We start from the raw sequence: 17032 nt of genomic DNA, 5'->3' as shown, positions 1-17032 counted from the left end.
GAATCAGGGAACGTACATGGTTATTGGGTTTAGCAATGCCATGTGGAAGTGTCTTGCTGTTAACCAGCCCCCAGTAACAGATGGAACAGGGTCAAGGGACAAGCACTGAGACCTGTTGTTCTTGTGAGTGCTCCTACCTCTTGTCTCCCTGGAAATAGGTATAACAGTCTTATAAACATGGATTCCCAGAACAGTGTATAAATATAAAATAATGCAGATGCAACACACAAGATGAACAAGGACATTTGAAGACCTTGAAAGCCCTGAACATTCTTAATGCTGGAGGCCCTACTTCTCCACATGTTTGATACAGATGAAATGCATCTATATCCCACATTAAGTTTTATATACCTAGAAAAGAGTAGACATGAAGGTAAGTGGCTAATATTTCTTCTGTGGATAGCTAGATGTACACTAATCTTTATTTTGCAATTTTTTGTATTTTGGAGGCAATAAATTAGTTTTGGGTCTCAAATATTTGCATAGACCCTTAAAAATGCATAGATCATAACCAGTTCAAACTGGCTCTATACTGAGTCTTGATCTCAAAATAATTATCATGTGTACCCTCTGAGGACATTTGCTTCTGACAATACTGTTACAACTCTGACGATAACTAATTTCTGGCCACTAATGCAGTGGCCAGAAGAACAAACACAAAAAATAATATTGTCTCTACAATTTCTGGTTATTTAAAAAAAAAATTCCAGAGCTAATGTACCACAACCCAAACTAAGGGCTGGTAATCAGAAGTTTCTAGAACCAAGAACAACAACCTTTCAGAAAGAAGGTGCCAAACTCCTGACTCTACTTCTGTCATCTTGTTGAAATAGAAGAATGTAGTAGTAAAAAACAAGCATTGAAACAATCTCTCTCTACTCGCACAAAGAGCCCTGGTGGCACAGTGGTTAAGAGTTTATCTGCTAACCAAAGGTCAGCAGTTTGAATCCATCAGCTGCTCCTCAGTTCTACCCTATCCTATAGGATCACTATGAGTCTGAACTGACTCATCGGCAACAGGTTACTCCCACATACCCCCAATTAAAGACTAGCCGAGATTAACAAAATCCTCTGTTAAATTCACAGCTAACTCCCCGCTTAAATTTCCTAAGCATAAACTGCAAATTATTTTACTAGCATAAAAACTACTTTCTACTTAATACAGAATAGTAGCTTCCAGTGGATGTTCCTTGAATGTTGAAGATTTATTTATTTTGTGATTAGCTTTTCATGCCTCCGAGCCTTGGCATGTACAGTTCCCCTCTCCTAGAAGACTTTTAACTCTTCTTTACCCAGTAAATGGCTACCCGTCCCTTAAGGCTCAGTTTAAACGTTACTGTCTCCTTGGACCCTTTCCTGGCTCCCAGAGGCTCCCAGAATCATACCTTTTTCTGTATTCCCAGAGGACTTAGCACATTTTATTCAATTCATGTGATAGTTTATCTGCTGCCTGCCACTAGACTTTCAACTTCTGGAAAGCAGAGCCCTTCCCATAATCATTGCTATGTCGCCATGCATATAACACAGTTAAATCCATAAAGCAAGTGATTATTTTCTCTACTATACATACTTTTTACTTTTCACATGAACGCCCCCCCCCCCCCCCCAAAAAAAGAAACCCGTTGCCGTCAACTCCAACTCATAGCGACCCTATAGGACATAGTAGAACTGCCCCATAAGGCTTCCAGGGAGTGCCTGGTGGATTCAAACTGGCATCGTTTTGGTTAGCAGCTGTAGCTCTTAACCACTACGCCACCAGGGTTTTCTTTTGCATGAAAGTAGTAGCTATTCTATTAATTTTACCTAGAAAGTGAAGATCACAAAACTGACCATCAGTTCTCTCTGTTTGTGATGAAACAACATATTTGAATATGATTTTGGTTGACTTTCTCATCCTTTCCTAATAGCTAATTGCTAGTTTTTCCACTTGTCTCAAAGTTCCCATCCCCTTATAAAGATCATTACCATCAGAGAATGCTTCCACTGTATCATAAAAAGCTGCTAACATAGCCAAAAGTTTTTCCACTTTTAGATTTGTGGGATGGTGTGTTTTGAGAGATGTAGTTGGATGAATGTAGCTATGTGAGAGTAATAGGAAGTACGGAAAGGTTGATTGAGTGTTACTGGCCTTCTGAGGAAGCTGGTTTATGATATTCAAAGATCACTCGTTTTGTTGTTGATTTCTTAGGGAATAATCAACATTAACTTTCTATTATTATGGCCCTTTAGCTATAAAAATTAAGTAAATTTCATGCACAGAATTTCCCTATTTAGGTAAGAGGAAACTATTCATTGATGAAAATGAAAAAAACTTGGTAGTTAACTACTTCCGGTGAATCCCAAAATCACAGATAATTACTCCCATCAGGTCTAACTACTGTAATTATACTAGTGCCCTCTGCTGTACATGTTCAAAATTACAGAAAACTATGTGACATTTCAAGATTTGCATAGACATTCTTGGCTTTGGCATTTTCCAGAAGCAGGTCTTTAATAGCATCCTTATTTAGTTTCATCAGGACAAACTATTAACATGTTGAGTAAAAATTTGCCTCCCATAATTATTGGCCGACCCAAAAAGAATAATAAATACTGTGTAAGAAGTACAATTATTTGAGGACAGTCATTATAGGTCTATTGTTGTAGTAGACAAAATACTAATTAAATATTTGTAAAATAACTGCAGTTGTTTCAAGATACGACAATTGTTTAAAAGCCTGCCTTTCTTTTATAATCACTGTTGGCTGATCATTTTCTCTTTGACTTTCCATTTCTATATGCTCCTGTGTTTATTTAAGTCAGCATCTATTCAGAGCTCCATAAACCTTTTGCCGGCTTATGGCATTCAGTAATTGTTTTATATGACATTTGTTTTGTGCCGTTTGATTTGTACCTATGTCTTAAATTAAACATTTCTGCTTCTGTCTGAATTTTATTAGCTGAAAATAATATTAGTAGGCTGAGGCCATAGCTGTAAGTGGTCCTCTGTCAACCATTTATCTTTTTGTTTATCTCTCATTCCAGGTTATGAAATTTTAAGCATCTCAGTTACCTTTAAATAATCATTCTACGTCTTTTGAGCAGCACACTCCTTTCAGATTTACATGCTATATCTTAATTTTATAAATTTTCTATGTATGAAGAAATATTAGAAATAGCATAATTTAAAATGGAAACAAGGATTTCTTTGTATATGTTGATTTTGGTAGTAATCTGTGACTCTGGGAAATGAGTGTTTTGAATGTATTCCTCACCATCTTATAGTGAATTTTCCTCTCTCTAAATCTCTGTATTTAGTTCATATTTATAAGTTTGTTTTTTGAGCAGGTTGAGATTAATGTATAAATATGTGTTATTTTTCAAGTATTTTTCTATACATTTAAGCAATATATTTATGTTTAAGATATATAAATGTATCTTAGGAAGCAATTTTTTGATATATGTTAATTTTCCAAGAAAAAGTATGACATATATTTTTCAAAATACTCATTTCAAAAAGCTCATTTAAAAATCATGTGAAATTAAAATACACAAATTGAACAACTATTGAAAAGTAGTTTCACACATTAATGGGCCTTAAATTATATTAATTTTCCAATTTAGAAAAAAATAGATAAATTTGAAGGTATAGCTCAATGCACAATGACAAAAGAAAAAGGGGCTAAGGGAAAGATAAGGGGAATTATGTTGGAAAAATTTTATGATATGTTCTATTATCCAGCTATGTGCTTAGTATAATTTTCTATTTTGGTGCTTTAACCTACGGGGATATAATTAAATCCTCCTTGCCTTCTCATCTTTGCTTTTGGGTAAGTGTTAACCGTTTGGTCTCATATAGTTGACTGTTTAAGGGAGCACATTACTCACAGGTGATATTGTTTCTTTTATAAGCCAATGTATTATTTGGCTGAAAGGTGACTTCCAGGGGTAGTATCAGTGCCAAGTTCAAAGGGTATCTTAGGGCGATGGTCTCAGGGGTTTCTCTAATCTTTTATTGGTCCAGTAGGAGGATACACTATATATTTAAAAGTAGTAAAACCTGCATTTAAATAGCAGCATGTTGTATTAAAGAAACATTTGTATTCTTTAGGTATTTAAAAATTTATTAACTTTTTTGTTTTAATTGGAAGAAAGAATGCCACTAATAAAATGCCACATATGACCCGACCACTTCCAACAGTGGGGTATATCGACAGGGAACTGCCAGAAATTCAAGCCAGATTCAGAATGGGACATGGCACCAGGGATATCATTGCTGATGTCAGATGGATCCTGGCTGAAAGCAGAGAATACCAGGAAGATATTTACCTGTGTTTTATTGACTATGCCAAGGCATTTGACTGTGTGGATCATAACAAATTATGGATAACATTGAGAAGAATGGGAATTCCAGAACACTTAATTGTACTCATGAGGAAACTGTACATAGATCAAGAGGCAGTCATTCAAACAGAACAAGGGGATACTGCATGGTTTAGACTCGGGAAAGGTGTGTGTCAGGGTTGTATCCTTTCGCCATGCCTATTCAATCTGTATGGTGAGTAAATAATCCAAGAAGCTGAACTCTATGAAGAAGAATGGGGCATCAAGATTGAAGAAGACTCATTAACAACCCACATTATGCTGATAACACAACCTTGCTTGCTGAAAGTGAAGAGGACTTGAAGCACTTACTGATGAAGATCAAGGACCACAGCCTTCAGTATGGATTACACCCTAACATAAAGACAACCAAAATCCTCACAACTGGACCAATAAGCAACATCGTGATAAGTGGAGAAAAGATTGAAGTTGTCAAGGATTTCATTTTACTTGGATCCACAACAGCCTTGGAAGCAGCAATCAAGAAACCAAAAGACGCATTGCATTGAGCAAATCTGCTGCAAAATACCTCTTTAAAGTGTTAGAAAGCAAAGATGTCACCTTGAAGACTAAGGTGCGCCTGACCCAAGCCATGGTGTTTTTAATTGCCTCATATGCATGCAAAAGCTGTACAATGAGTAAGGAAGACTGAAGAAGAATTGATGCCTTTGAACTGTGCTGTTCACGAAGAATACTGAATATACCATGGACTGCTAAAAGAACAAACAAATCTGTCTTGAAGAGGTACAGCCAGAATGCTCCTCGGAAGCAAGGATGGTGAGACTACGTCTCACATACTTTGGACATGTTATCAGAAGGGATCAGTCCCTGGAGAAGGACATTGTGCTTGGTAAAGTAGAGGGTCAGTAAAAAAGAAGACCCTCAATGAGATGGATTGACACAGTGGCTGCAACAATGGGCTGAAGCATAAGAACGATTGTGAGGATGGCGCAGGACTGGACAGTGTTCCGATCTGTTGTACATGGGGTCGCTATGAGTCAGAACCGACTTGACGGCACCTAACAACAACAACTGAAGGAAAGAAGAACGCCACTAATAAAATGCCACATGTGACCTGACCACTTTCAACAATGGGGTCACACAGCCCACATATGGGGTCACATAGCAGCCAGGTTCCCTCTTCCCACAGGTATTCACACTCTGTGTTTGCCTGGGATGAAAGTATGTCCCTAGAACTCTGGAACTGATTTAAGCCTCACAGGGAGGCACTTACAATGCTGATGCTCCAATTCCTGACTTTGTTTTGAAAAAAAAAAAAAAAAACTGCATCCTTAAAACAGAAAGTCTATGTATTTCTGAAAACAAACAATTGCTAAGAAATTTGAAACATTAAACCCCCTTGACAAAGTCAGCTTATTTTTTTTAAACAAAGACAAAATTATCCCTCTATACTCTAAGAATAATCTTTTTATATTCCACATATGTTGAATAACGAATAAGAAAAATAACAGTATTGAGATACTTCAAACATTGTATGAAATTATCGAATAAATTATTTATTTAGTTAGTACAGAAGAGAAAGAATGGTTGCATATGTCCTCATTTTGTAAAGACCGTTTACAAATACCAAAGGTATATTAAAACAGAGATAACCAGTTGTTCATTCAAACATCTACTCTCACTCTTTATCTAGGAATAAAACTGAGATGTACATGACTATGTGTTTATATATGTGTGTATATGAAAGTTTTTGTGTACAGGCAATATGTCCAGCTAAACTACTACAATTCACAGCCCGTCTTGAAGGTAGGTATTGTCATGTGACTAAGTTCAGGTCAATAAGGGGAGGTAGAAGTGTTTTATGGAACTATAGGGAAGCCTTTAAAAAAAAAATCCTGGAGTACATAATTTGCTTCATTTACTTTACCTCTCTTCTTTCTACTGCCTGAAATAAAGATGTAACAGCTGGTACTCCAGCAGCCATCTTAGACAGTAGGGGTGAACTAGGAAATGGAAGCTACAAACAGCAGAAAATCTAATACAAGGAGCTTAGCTGATTAACATGGTACTATGGAGCACTACAAAACCAGGTATATCTACCTCTAATACTTAAAATACCTATTTTAAAAATATTTTTAAATATTTCTTTATAATTTCTACCTTATTTAAGTCAATACTTTTCAGGTTTTGTTACTCTTGGCTGAACCTAATGCTAACTAATAAATACATCCAATGAAGAAAATTGTTTACTATTTTCTATGGCAATGTCCCATATTACAGCATGTTTTAATTTTTAAAAAAAATATAATACTGAGGCCTAGATGGCACTACTATTAAATTGTTGATTTTGTCAATATTTAAAAGCACATTAAGAAGTATATAACAAACACCTTTTCCCTTTTTTTAAAGATTCAGAATAATCACCTTAGTGAGAAAATACACTTGGTATTTATTAATTTTTAGTTATACTCATTATTTTGATGGATCAATATTCTGGCTGTAAAGAACCAGGTGGTGCCCGGCTACCACCAATGACTCCCCTGACAGGGAACACAACAGAGAGTCCTGGATGGAGCGGGAGAAATATGCGGAGCAGAACTCAAATTCACACAAAAAGACCAGACTCAATGGTCTGACAGAGACTGGAAGAACCCCCGAACGGCTCCCAGACACTCTGTTAACCTAGAACTGAAACCATTTCCAAAACCCACTCTTCAAAGATTAGACAGGACTATAAAACAAAAAATAATACACAGGAGGAGTGTGCTTCTTAGTTCAGTCAGATACACAAGACCAGATGGGCAGCTCCTATCCAGAGGCAGAATGACAAGACAGGAAGGGACAGGAACTGTTAGAATGGACACAGGGAACCCAGGGTGGAAAGAGGGAGTGTGCTGTTACATTGTGGGGATTGCAACTAATGTCACAAAACAATATGGGTATAAATTTTTGTATGAGAAATTAACTTGAGCTGTAAACTTTCACCTAAAACACAATTTAAAAAAAAAAAACTGAGCAGGACACAGGTAATACAAACAAAATAAACAGAAATGTGAGAGAAGTATGTGTGTATGGGGGGGAGAGCCAAGAACTCTCAGAGAATGAGTGGCCTTACTTGTGAACACTCAATGAAACAACAAAAAGGAAATTTGTGAATTTAGAAAGTTATCTTGGACCACATCTACTTCTAAATGCTTAGTAAAATTAATTTCACATGAAATTGAGCAACAAAAGAGAACAATGGTCAAATTCTATTCAATATTAATATAACAGAGACTGAGGAACAAAATAACATTTCTACAAACATTGCAAACATTCCAGAAAGACATGCCCACAAAGCAGGCCAAAAGAAGTTAAAAGTTGTTGAGAAAATGATCAAAAACTTTTAAAAATAACATAAATCGTTACGAGAAAATTTCAGAAATAGTGACAGAATTCAGGAGAAAAATAAGACGTTTCAGAAATGAAGCCTAATTATAACACATAAGTAAACAAACACCACAGTTAATCCTTTAAGAGGAAAAGAGGAACTTTTTTTTAATTTAAAATATGAAGAAAGAAAGAAAAAAAGAAAGTGACACTTACTGAAGACAGGCAAAGTCAAACGTACAGCAAAATGAGTCCCTGCAGAAGGAAACAAAGTTACACATTTCAAGAAACTATTCCTAAATACACACATGCACATATATATATATATATATATTCTAGTTGATATTATCAGATAGAAATTTCTTTGTATTTTGTCAGTTAATTATGTGTATATTTATTGTTTAATTATCCAAATTAAAAAAATCTAAACTTCTCCACAACTAAACAAAAGTAAAATACCTGTGGTCTAGTTTATAATGGTAACAGGTTGTAGAACAGGAGACAGAGCCTGGAGTTTGAATAAGTTGATACGTTGTATCAGAGATCTTTGCATAAAACTAAGAACTCCAAAGAGAAGCACCTTCAGTGAGTAAACTTGAAAAAAATCTACTCCACAAAGGGGCCACCCAGAATTGTACATCCAGTGAAAATAAACTTCAGGTATTTCCTTCTGATGATGAAAAATTAAGAGAATTGGTTATCTTCTCGCAAAGAAATGCATGACAAAGTTACCCTTGCAGAAGGGAAATGATATAAGAGGGAAACTTGGAACTTTAGGAATGAAAAGAAGAGCAACAGAAATGGTAAGTATCTGGGCAAATAAAAAGGACTATTTTTTCTTAAGTGTTTCAAAATATGTATGATGGTTGAAAGCAAACAATTATAACACTGTCTGCTGGGGTTTCCAAAAATGTAGATATAATATGATAACTCTAACATAAAAGGGAGAGTGTAAAGAGATACATATGGCTGTAAAGTTTCTACATTCCACAGAAAATACTAAAATATTAATTCTAAGTTGAATTTCCACAAGTCAAGTATATATACATTGTAATGCCTGGAGCAACTGCTAAAAACTATACAAAATGATATAATCAAAACCATAATATATAAATAGGGACTACTGAAAATGTTCAAATAACCTAAAAGAAGGGAAAATGGGGGAAACGGGAATTAATAACAGGGGACAAACATAAGAAATAATAAAATGGTAAATCTAAATCCAATAATATTAATGATTACATTAAATAAATGGTCTAAACCCACCAATTAACAGATTGATAAGATTTTTTAAAAGCACAATCTAATTGTATGCTGTCTACAAGAAACCTATTTTAAATAAAAACACATAAGTAGGCTAAAAGTTAAATTATTTAATAACATATACCATGCAAATACTAACCAAAAGAGAGCTGGAAGGTAGAACTCCAAAGGAGGAAAATTACCAGAGATAAAGGAGGACATTACATAATGATCAAAGAGTCAATCAGCCAAGAAGATATAGTTATGTGTATGCATCTAACAAAGATATCCAAAATACATAAAGCAAAAATTGAGAGAACTGACATAGAAATAGAAAAATCCACTATTATCGTTGGAGACTAACACTCTCCTCTTAGTAGTCATTAAAATGAGTAGATAGAAATCAGTAAGAATATGTAATACCTGAAACATACAATTAACTTGACTTAATTGTAATTTTTACATTTTACAGAGTAGAGCTACCCCATAGGGTTTCCAAGGAGCAGCTGGTGGATTTGAACTGCCAACTTTTGGTTAGCAGCTGAGCTCTTAACCACTGCACCACCAGGGCTCTGACTGTCGTTTTCCGAACCCGTTAAAACCTGTTGCCTTCAAGTGAATTCCAACTCATAGCGACCCTGTAAGACAGAGTAGAACTGCCCCATTGGGTTTTCAAGGCTGTAATCTTCACAGGAGCAAATTGCCACATCTATCCCCCTGTGGGCTGGCTGGTGGATTTGAGCTGCTGACCTTCTGGTTAGCAGCCAAGCGCTTTAACCACTGTGCAACCAGGGCTACTTCATTTATAGAACACTCTGTAATAATAGTAGAATAGAAATCATTTGCAAGTGCACAGGAAACATTAAAAAAAATAGACCATACCTTGGATCATTATACAAACCTTAACAAATTTAAAGGAATTAAAAACCAATAGTATATTCTCTGACCTTAATGGAATTAAACTAGAAACCAGTAACAGGAAGATAATTGGAAAATCTCCCAAATCTTGGGAAATTAAATAACAAAAACAATCTATCGGTCAAAGAGGAAATCTCAGGAAAAATAGAGAATATACTGAAGTGAATAAAAATAAAAAACAACACATCAAAATATGTGGGAGGTACTAAAGCAGTACTTAAAAGGAAATTTATACCACTAAATACATATATAGGAATAAAGGTCTTGAATCAATAATCTAAACTCCCATCTTAGGAAATGAGAACCAGGAGAGTAAATTAAAACCAAAGACAGCAGAAGGAAAGAAATAATAGAGCTAAGACTAGAAATCAATGAAATTGAAAACAGAAAAACAATATAGAAAATCAATGGAACCAAAAGCTGGTCCTTTGAAAAGATCAATAAAACTGATATTCTTCTAGCTAGAATGACCAAGAAGACAGAAGATGCAAATTGACAATGTCAGGAATGAAGAAGAGGATACGATTACAATCTTATACACATTAAAAGGTTAATAAGGGGATACTATGAACAACTGTATTTGCATAAATTTGAAAATGAAGATGAAGTGGACAAATTACCTTTTGAGACACAAAGTGCCAAAACTTCTTCAAAATAACAAATAACCTGAAGATACCTATATCTATTAAATAAATTGATTTTGCAGTTAAAAATCTTCGTAAAAAGAAAAGAAAAATGGTTTCATTTAGTTGTACCAAACATTCAAGAAAGAAATAACACCAGTTCTTTACAATCTCTTTCAGAATATAGAAGCAAACATTTTCCAACTCATTTTATGAGACGAGAATTACCCTGAACACAGTCAATGCAAGAAAACTACAGACTAATATCCCTTAGAAGCATGAATGAAATATCTTCAACAAAATATTAGCAAATCAAATCCGGTAATATATATAATATGTATATTATATATATGGATATAGTGTATATTTATATGTATTTACATATATAATGCTACAAACATCATTACCAAGTAGGATTTTTACAGGGAATGCAAAACTGATTCAACATTCTAAAACCAATCATTATAATCCACCATACTAATACACTAAAGAAAAAAAAAAGCCATCCAATCATATCAATAGATGCAGAAAAAGCATTTCACAGACTTCAACATTAATTTGTGATTTAAAAAAACCTCCACAAACTAGGAATAGAAGGAAACTGCCTTAACATAGTAAAAGACATCTATAAAAAACTTAAGCTAACACCATACTTAATGGTGAAAAACTAAATGCTTTCTTCTAATGTTTGAAAATAAGGCACAGATGTTTGTTCTCAATGCTTCTCTTCAACATCATACTGGAAGTCCTAGTCAATGCAATAAGGCTGAAGAAAAGAAGAAGGGAAGGAGAGAGGGAGAGAGGGAATGGAAGGAGGAAGGCTGATGGAGGGAGGGAGGAAGGAAGGAAGGACATTTCAAAAGAAAGAAATAAAACTGTCCTTATTTGCAGATGAGGTGATTTTCTATTTTAAAAAACCTGTTTTAAAAAAACTCTTAAGAGAGTTAACAAGTCCTTGAGATACAAGGTCAACTTACAAAATTCAGTTGTGTGTCTGTATACTAGCATAGATCACTGGAAACCAAAATTTTAAAACAGTACCCTTTTAAATAGCTCAAAGAAATTAAATACATAAGTAAAAAAATCTCAATGAAGATGTGCAATATCTGTATGTTAAGACTACAGAATATTAAAGATTTAAAAGACTCAGTATAGTCAATTTGCTTATAATTCCCAATCTGATCTATAGATTAAACAGAATCTCAATAAAAATTGCAGTAGGATTTTTTTCAAGGTATCAACAATCTAATTCTAAAATTCATATGGAAAGGCAAAAGAACAAAAATAACCAGAACACTTATGAAGAGAACAAAGTTGTAAGACTCACACTATCCAATTTTAAGTCTTAATGTAATGCTATAGTATTCAGCTACCATGCATCTGTCAGTTTTTCATACTGTAGTGGCTTGCATGTTGCTGTGATACTGGAAGCTATACCATTGGTATTTCAAATACCAGCATGGTCACCCATGGTGGACAGGTTTCAGAGGAGCTGCCAGAATAAGACAGACTAGGAAGAAGGACGTGGCAGTCTACTTCTGAAAAAATTGGCCGGTGAAAACCTTACGGATAGCAAGGGAACATTATCTGATATAGTGCTGGAAGATGAGCCACTCAGGTTGGAAGGCACTCAAAAGATAACTGGAGAAGAGCTACCTCCTCAAAGTAGAGTCCACCTTAACAACGGCGATGGAGTAAAGGCATATGGACCTTCATTTGCTGATGTGGCACAACTCAAAATGAGAAGAAACAGCTGCAAACATCCATTAATAATCGTAATGTGAGATGTACAAAGTATGAATCTAGGAAAACTAGAAGTCATCCAAAATGAAATGGAATGCATAAAGATAAATACCCTAGGCATTAGTGAGCTAAAATGGACTGGCATTGGCAATTCTGAACCAGACAATCTTATGGTCTACTCTGCCAGGAGTAATACATTGAAGAGGAATGGTGTTGCATTCATCGTCAAAGAGAACATTTCAAAATCTATCCTGAAGTATAATGCTGTCAGTGATAGAATAATATCCATACGCCTACAAGGAAGACCAGTTAACATGACTATTATTCAAATTTACACACCAACCACTGAGGCCAAAGATGAAGAAATTAAAGATTTTTACCAATTTCTGCAGTCCAAAATTGATCACACATACAATCAAGATGCACTGATAATTACTGGTGATGGGAATGTGAAAGTTGGAAACAAGGAAGAAGGATCTGTAGTTGGAAAATATGGCCTTGGTGACAGAAATGATGCTGGAGATTGCAGAATAGAATTTTGCAAGATCAACAACTTCTTCATCACGAATACCTTTTTTCAGTAACGTAAAAGGTAACTATACACGTGGACCTTGCCAGATAGAACGCACAAGAATCAAATCGACTACGTCTGTGGAAAGAGATGATGGAAAGCTCAATATCATCAGTCAGAACAAGGTCAGGGGATGACTGTGGAACAGGCCATCAATTGCTCGTATGCAAGTTCAAGTTGAGGTTGAAGAAAATTAAAACAAGTTCAAGAGAACCAAAATATGATTTTGAGTACATCTCACCTGGATTTGGAGACCATCTCAAGAATAGATTTGATGCATTGAACACTAATGACCAAAGCCCAGAAGAGCTGTGGGATGACATCAAGAATATCATACATGAAGAAAGCAAAAGGTCATTAAAAAGAAAGATAAGACAAAAATGGATGTCGGAAGAGACTGAAACTTGCTCTTAAATGTTGAGTAGCTAAAACGAAAGGAAGAAATGATGATGTCGAAGAGCTGAATAGAAGATTTCAAACGGTGGCTCAAAAAAACAAAGTAAAGTGTTATAATGAAACGTGCAAAGACCTAGAGTTAGAAAACCAAAAGGGAAGAACACGCAAGGCATTTGTCAAACTGAAAGAACTGAAGAAAAAATTCAAGCCTTTGAGTTGCAGTTCTGAAGGAGTCTGTGGGGAGAATACTGAATGATGCAGGAAGCATCAAAAGAAGATGGAAGGAATACACAGTCACTGGACCAAAAAGAATTGGTCCACATTCAACCACTTTAGGAGGTAACATATGATCAAGAACCGATCGTAGTGAAGGAAGAAGTCCAAGCTGCACTGCAGGCGCTGGTGAAAAACAAGTCTCCTGGAACTGACAGAGTACCAACTGAGATGTTTTAACACAGGGATGCAGCACTGGATGTGCTCACTCATCTATGCCAAGAAATTTGGAAGAGAGCTACCTGGCCAACTGACTGGAAGAGATCCATATTTGTGACCATTCCAAAAAAGAGTGATCCAAAAGAATGGGGAAACTATCAAACAATATCATTAATATCACACACAAGTAAAATTCTGCTGAAGATAATTCAAAAATGGTTGCAGCGGTACATCAATAGGGAACTGCCAGAAATTCAAGCCAGATTCAGAAGAGGAAATGGAATAAGGGATATCATTGCTGTTGTCAGATGGATCTTGGTTGAAAGCAGAGAACACCAGAAAGATGTTTACCTGTGTTTTATTGGCCATGCAAAGACATTTGACCGTGTGCATCATAACAAATTATGATTAACATTGGGAAGAATGGGAATTCCAGAACACTTTATTGTGCTCATGCAGAACCTGTACATGGAACAAGAGGCAGTTGTTCAAACAAAACAAGGGGATATTGTGTCGTTTAAAATCAGGAAAGGTGTGCATCAGATGGGTTGTATCCTTTCACCATACTTATTCAGTCTGTATGCTGAGCAAATAATCTGAGAAGCTGGACTGTATGAAGAAGAACGCAGTATCAGGATTGGTGGAAGACTCATTAACAACATGTGATATGCAGATGACACAACCTTGCTTGCTGAAAGTGAAGAGGACTTGAAGCACTTACTGATGAAGATCAAAGACTATAGCCTTCAGTATGAATCACACTGCAATATAAAGAAAACAAAAATCCTCACAACTTGACCGATAACAACATCACGATAAACGAAGAAAAGATTGAAGTTGTCAAGGATATCATTTTACTTGGATCCACAATCAACGCCCATGGAAGCAGCAGTTGAGAAATCAAATAACGCACTGCATTGGACAAATCTACTTCAAAAGACATCTTTAAAGTGTTGAAAAGTAAAGATGTCACTTTGAGGACTAAGGTGTGCCTAATCCAAGCAATGGTATTTCAACTGCCTCATATGCATGCAAAAGCTGGACAATGAATAAGGAAGATGGAAGAAGAATTGATCCTTTTGAATTATGGTGTTGCAAACAAACCTGTCTTTGAAGAAGTACAGCCAGAATGCTCCATAGAAGGGAGGATGTTGAGACTTCATCTTATGTTTGGACATATTATCTGGAGGGACCAGTCCCTGGAGAAGGGCATCATACTTGGTAAGGTAGATGGTCATTGAAAAAGAAGAAGACCCTCAATGAGATGGACTGATACAATGGCTGCCAACAATGGGCTCAAACATAGCAATGATTGTGAGGATGGCACAGGAACAGGCATTTTTTTGTTCTGTTGTACACAGGGTCACCATGAGTAGGAACCAACTCGATGGCACCTAACGACAACAATGTAGTAATTAAGACAGGTGGCAATGGTGAAAACACAGACCATAGATCAGTGCAACAGAAAGGATATCCAGCAATGTTGTTGTTAGGTGCCATTGAGTGGATTTCAACTCATAGAGACATAGTGACAGATTAAGAACTGCCCCCATAGGGTTTTCTAGGATGTAAACTTTGTGGGAGCAGTTCCCCAGGTCTTTCTTCTGCGGAGCCAGTGGGTGAGTTTGAACCACCAATCTTTTGATTAACAGTCAAGTGCTTAACTATTGCACCACCGGGGCTCTTTTCACCAGCAGTTTGTTGTTAGGTGCCGTTGAGTCAGTTCCAACTCATAGCAACCCTATCTACAACAGAAAGAAATACTGCCCAGTCCTGTGCCAGCCAGCAATAGGCCCACATAAATATGAGCAACTGATTTTTCACAAAGATGAAAAGTCGATTCAATAGAAAAAGAATAGACTTTTCAATAAATATTGTTTAAACAACTGGACATACATACTCCAAAAAAAAGAACTCAACCTATACCGCACATCTTATACAAAAATTTAACTCAAAATTTATCATAGATGTAAATGTAAAATATAAAACTATAAATCTTTTAGAGGAAAACATAGGAGAAAATCATCATGACATTGGGGTAGGTAAAGAATTCTTAGATACGACACAAAAAGCCTATCCATTAAAGAAATATTTGATAAATTAAAATTCATCAAAATTTAAAACTTTTGGTCTGCAAAATACACTACTAAGAGAATAAAAAGACAAGCTACAGACTAGGAGAAAAAAATTTCAAATCACATATCCAACAAAGGACTTCAAAACAGAAAAGATAAAGAATTCTCAAAACTCAATAAAAGAAAACTAATAACTCAATAAAAAATAGGCAAAATTTGAAGACCCTTCACCAAAGATATATATAAATGGCAAATAAGCACATGAAAAGATGCTCAATATGATTAATCATCAATACAAATTAAAAACACAATGAGATACCACTGCACACCTATATTTGGTTAAAATTTAATAGACTGACAACACCAAGCATTGGCAAGCATAAGGGACAACTCTTATACACTGCTGGTTGTTGTTGTTGTGAGGTGCCATCGAATTAGTTCTGACTCGTAACAACCCTATGTACGACAGAAGGAAACGCCGCCTGGTTCTTCTTCTGGCATCACAGCAACAAACAAGCAACGTTAGTATGACAAACTTACAGATGCGTGTGGACACTGCTGGTGGGAATGTAAAATGATAACCACTTTGGAAAAGTTTAAAAATTTCCTATAAAGTTAAACACACGTACCATACGACCCAACCATTTCACTTGTAGATATTTACCCAATTTAAAAAACAAAAACATAGGTCTACGCAAAAATTCATACTCAAATGTTCATAGCAGCCCCACGATAGACTCAAACTGGAAAGGACCCAAATGGCCGTTAATATGTCAATGGAAAAACAAACTTGATGTTTCCATACAATAGAATGTTAATCAGTAATAAATAAACTACTGATATATGCAGTAAAATGGATGAATCTGAAAACCATCACTGAGCAAAATAAATCAGACACAGAAGAATAGGCAAAGCTAATTTACAGTGACAGAAGTAAGATCACATGATGCCAGTTGTGGGTGGGCAGAGGATTGACTGTACATGGGCACGATGGAGTTTTTAGGGTTATGCAGATGATCTATATCTTTATTGTAACAATGGCTACACAGGCACATTCACTTGTAAAGACTCATCTAACTGTTTTCTTAAGATGCATACATGTATTTATACGCACACACGTATATATATGTGAAGTTGACCAACAAACCTTTAAAATATTTAGCTGAAAAATTTTTTTTTTTTTACCTTGGGTAGATTAAGACATTAAAAAGCACTAACCTTTGCAGATGATATGATCTTATACACAGAAAACCTCAAAGAATCCATAAGAAAACTACTCAAACTAATAGAAGATTTCAGCAAAGTGTCAGGATACAAGATAAACATACAAAAATCAGTTG

This window comes from Trichechus manatus, unplaced genomic scaffold (assembly GCF_000243295.1).
Source record: "Trichechus manatus latirostris isolate Lorelei unplaced genomic scaffold, TriManLat1.0 scaffold00025, whole genome shotgun sequence".
NCBI classification, from domain to species: domain Eukaryota; kingdom Metazoa; phylum Chordata; class Mammalia; order Sirenia; family Trichechidae; genus Trichechus; species Trichechus manatus.
Note: the sequence above shows the minus strand (reverse complement) of the source record.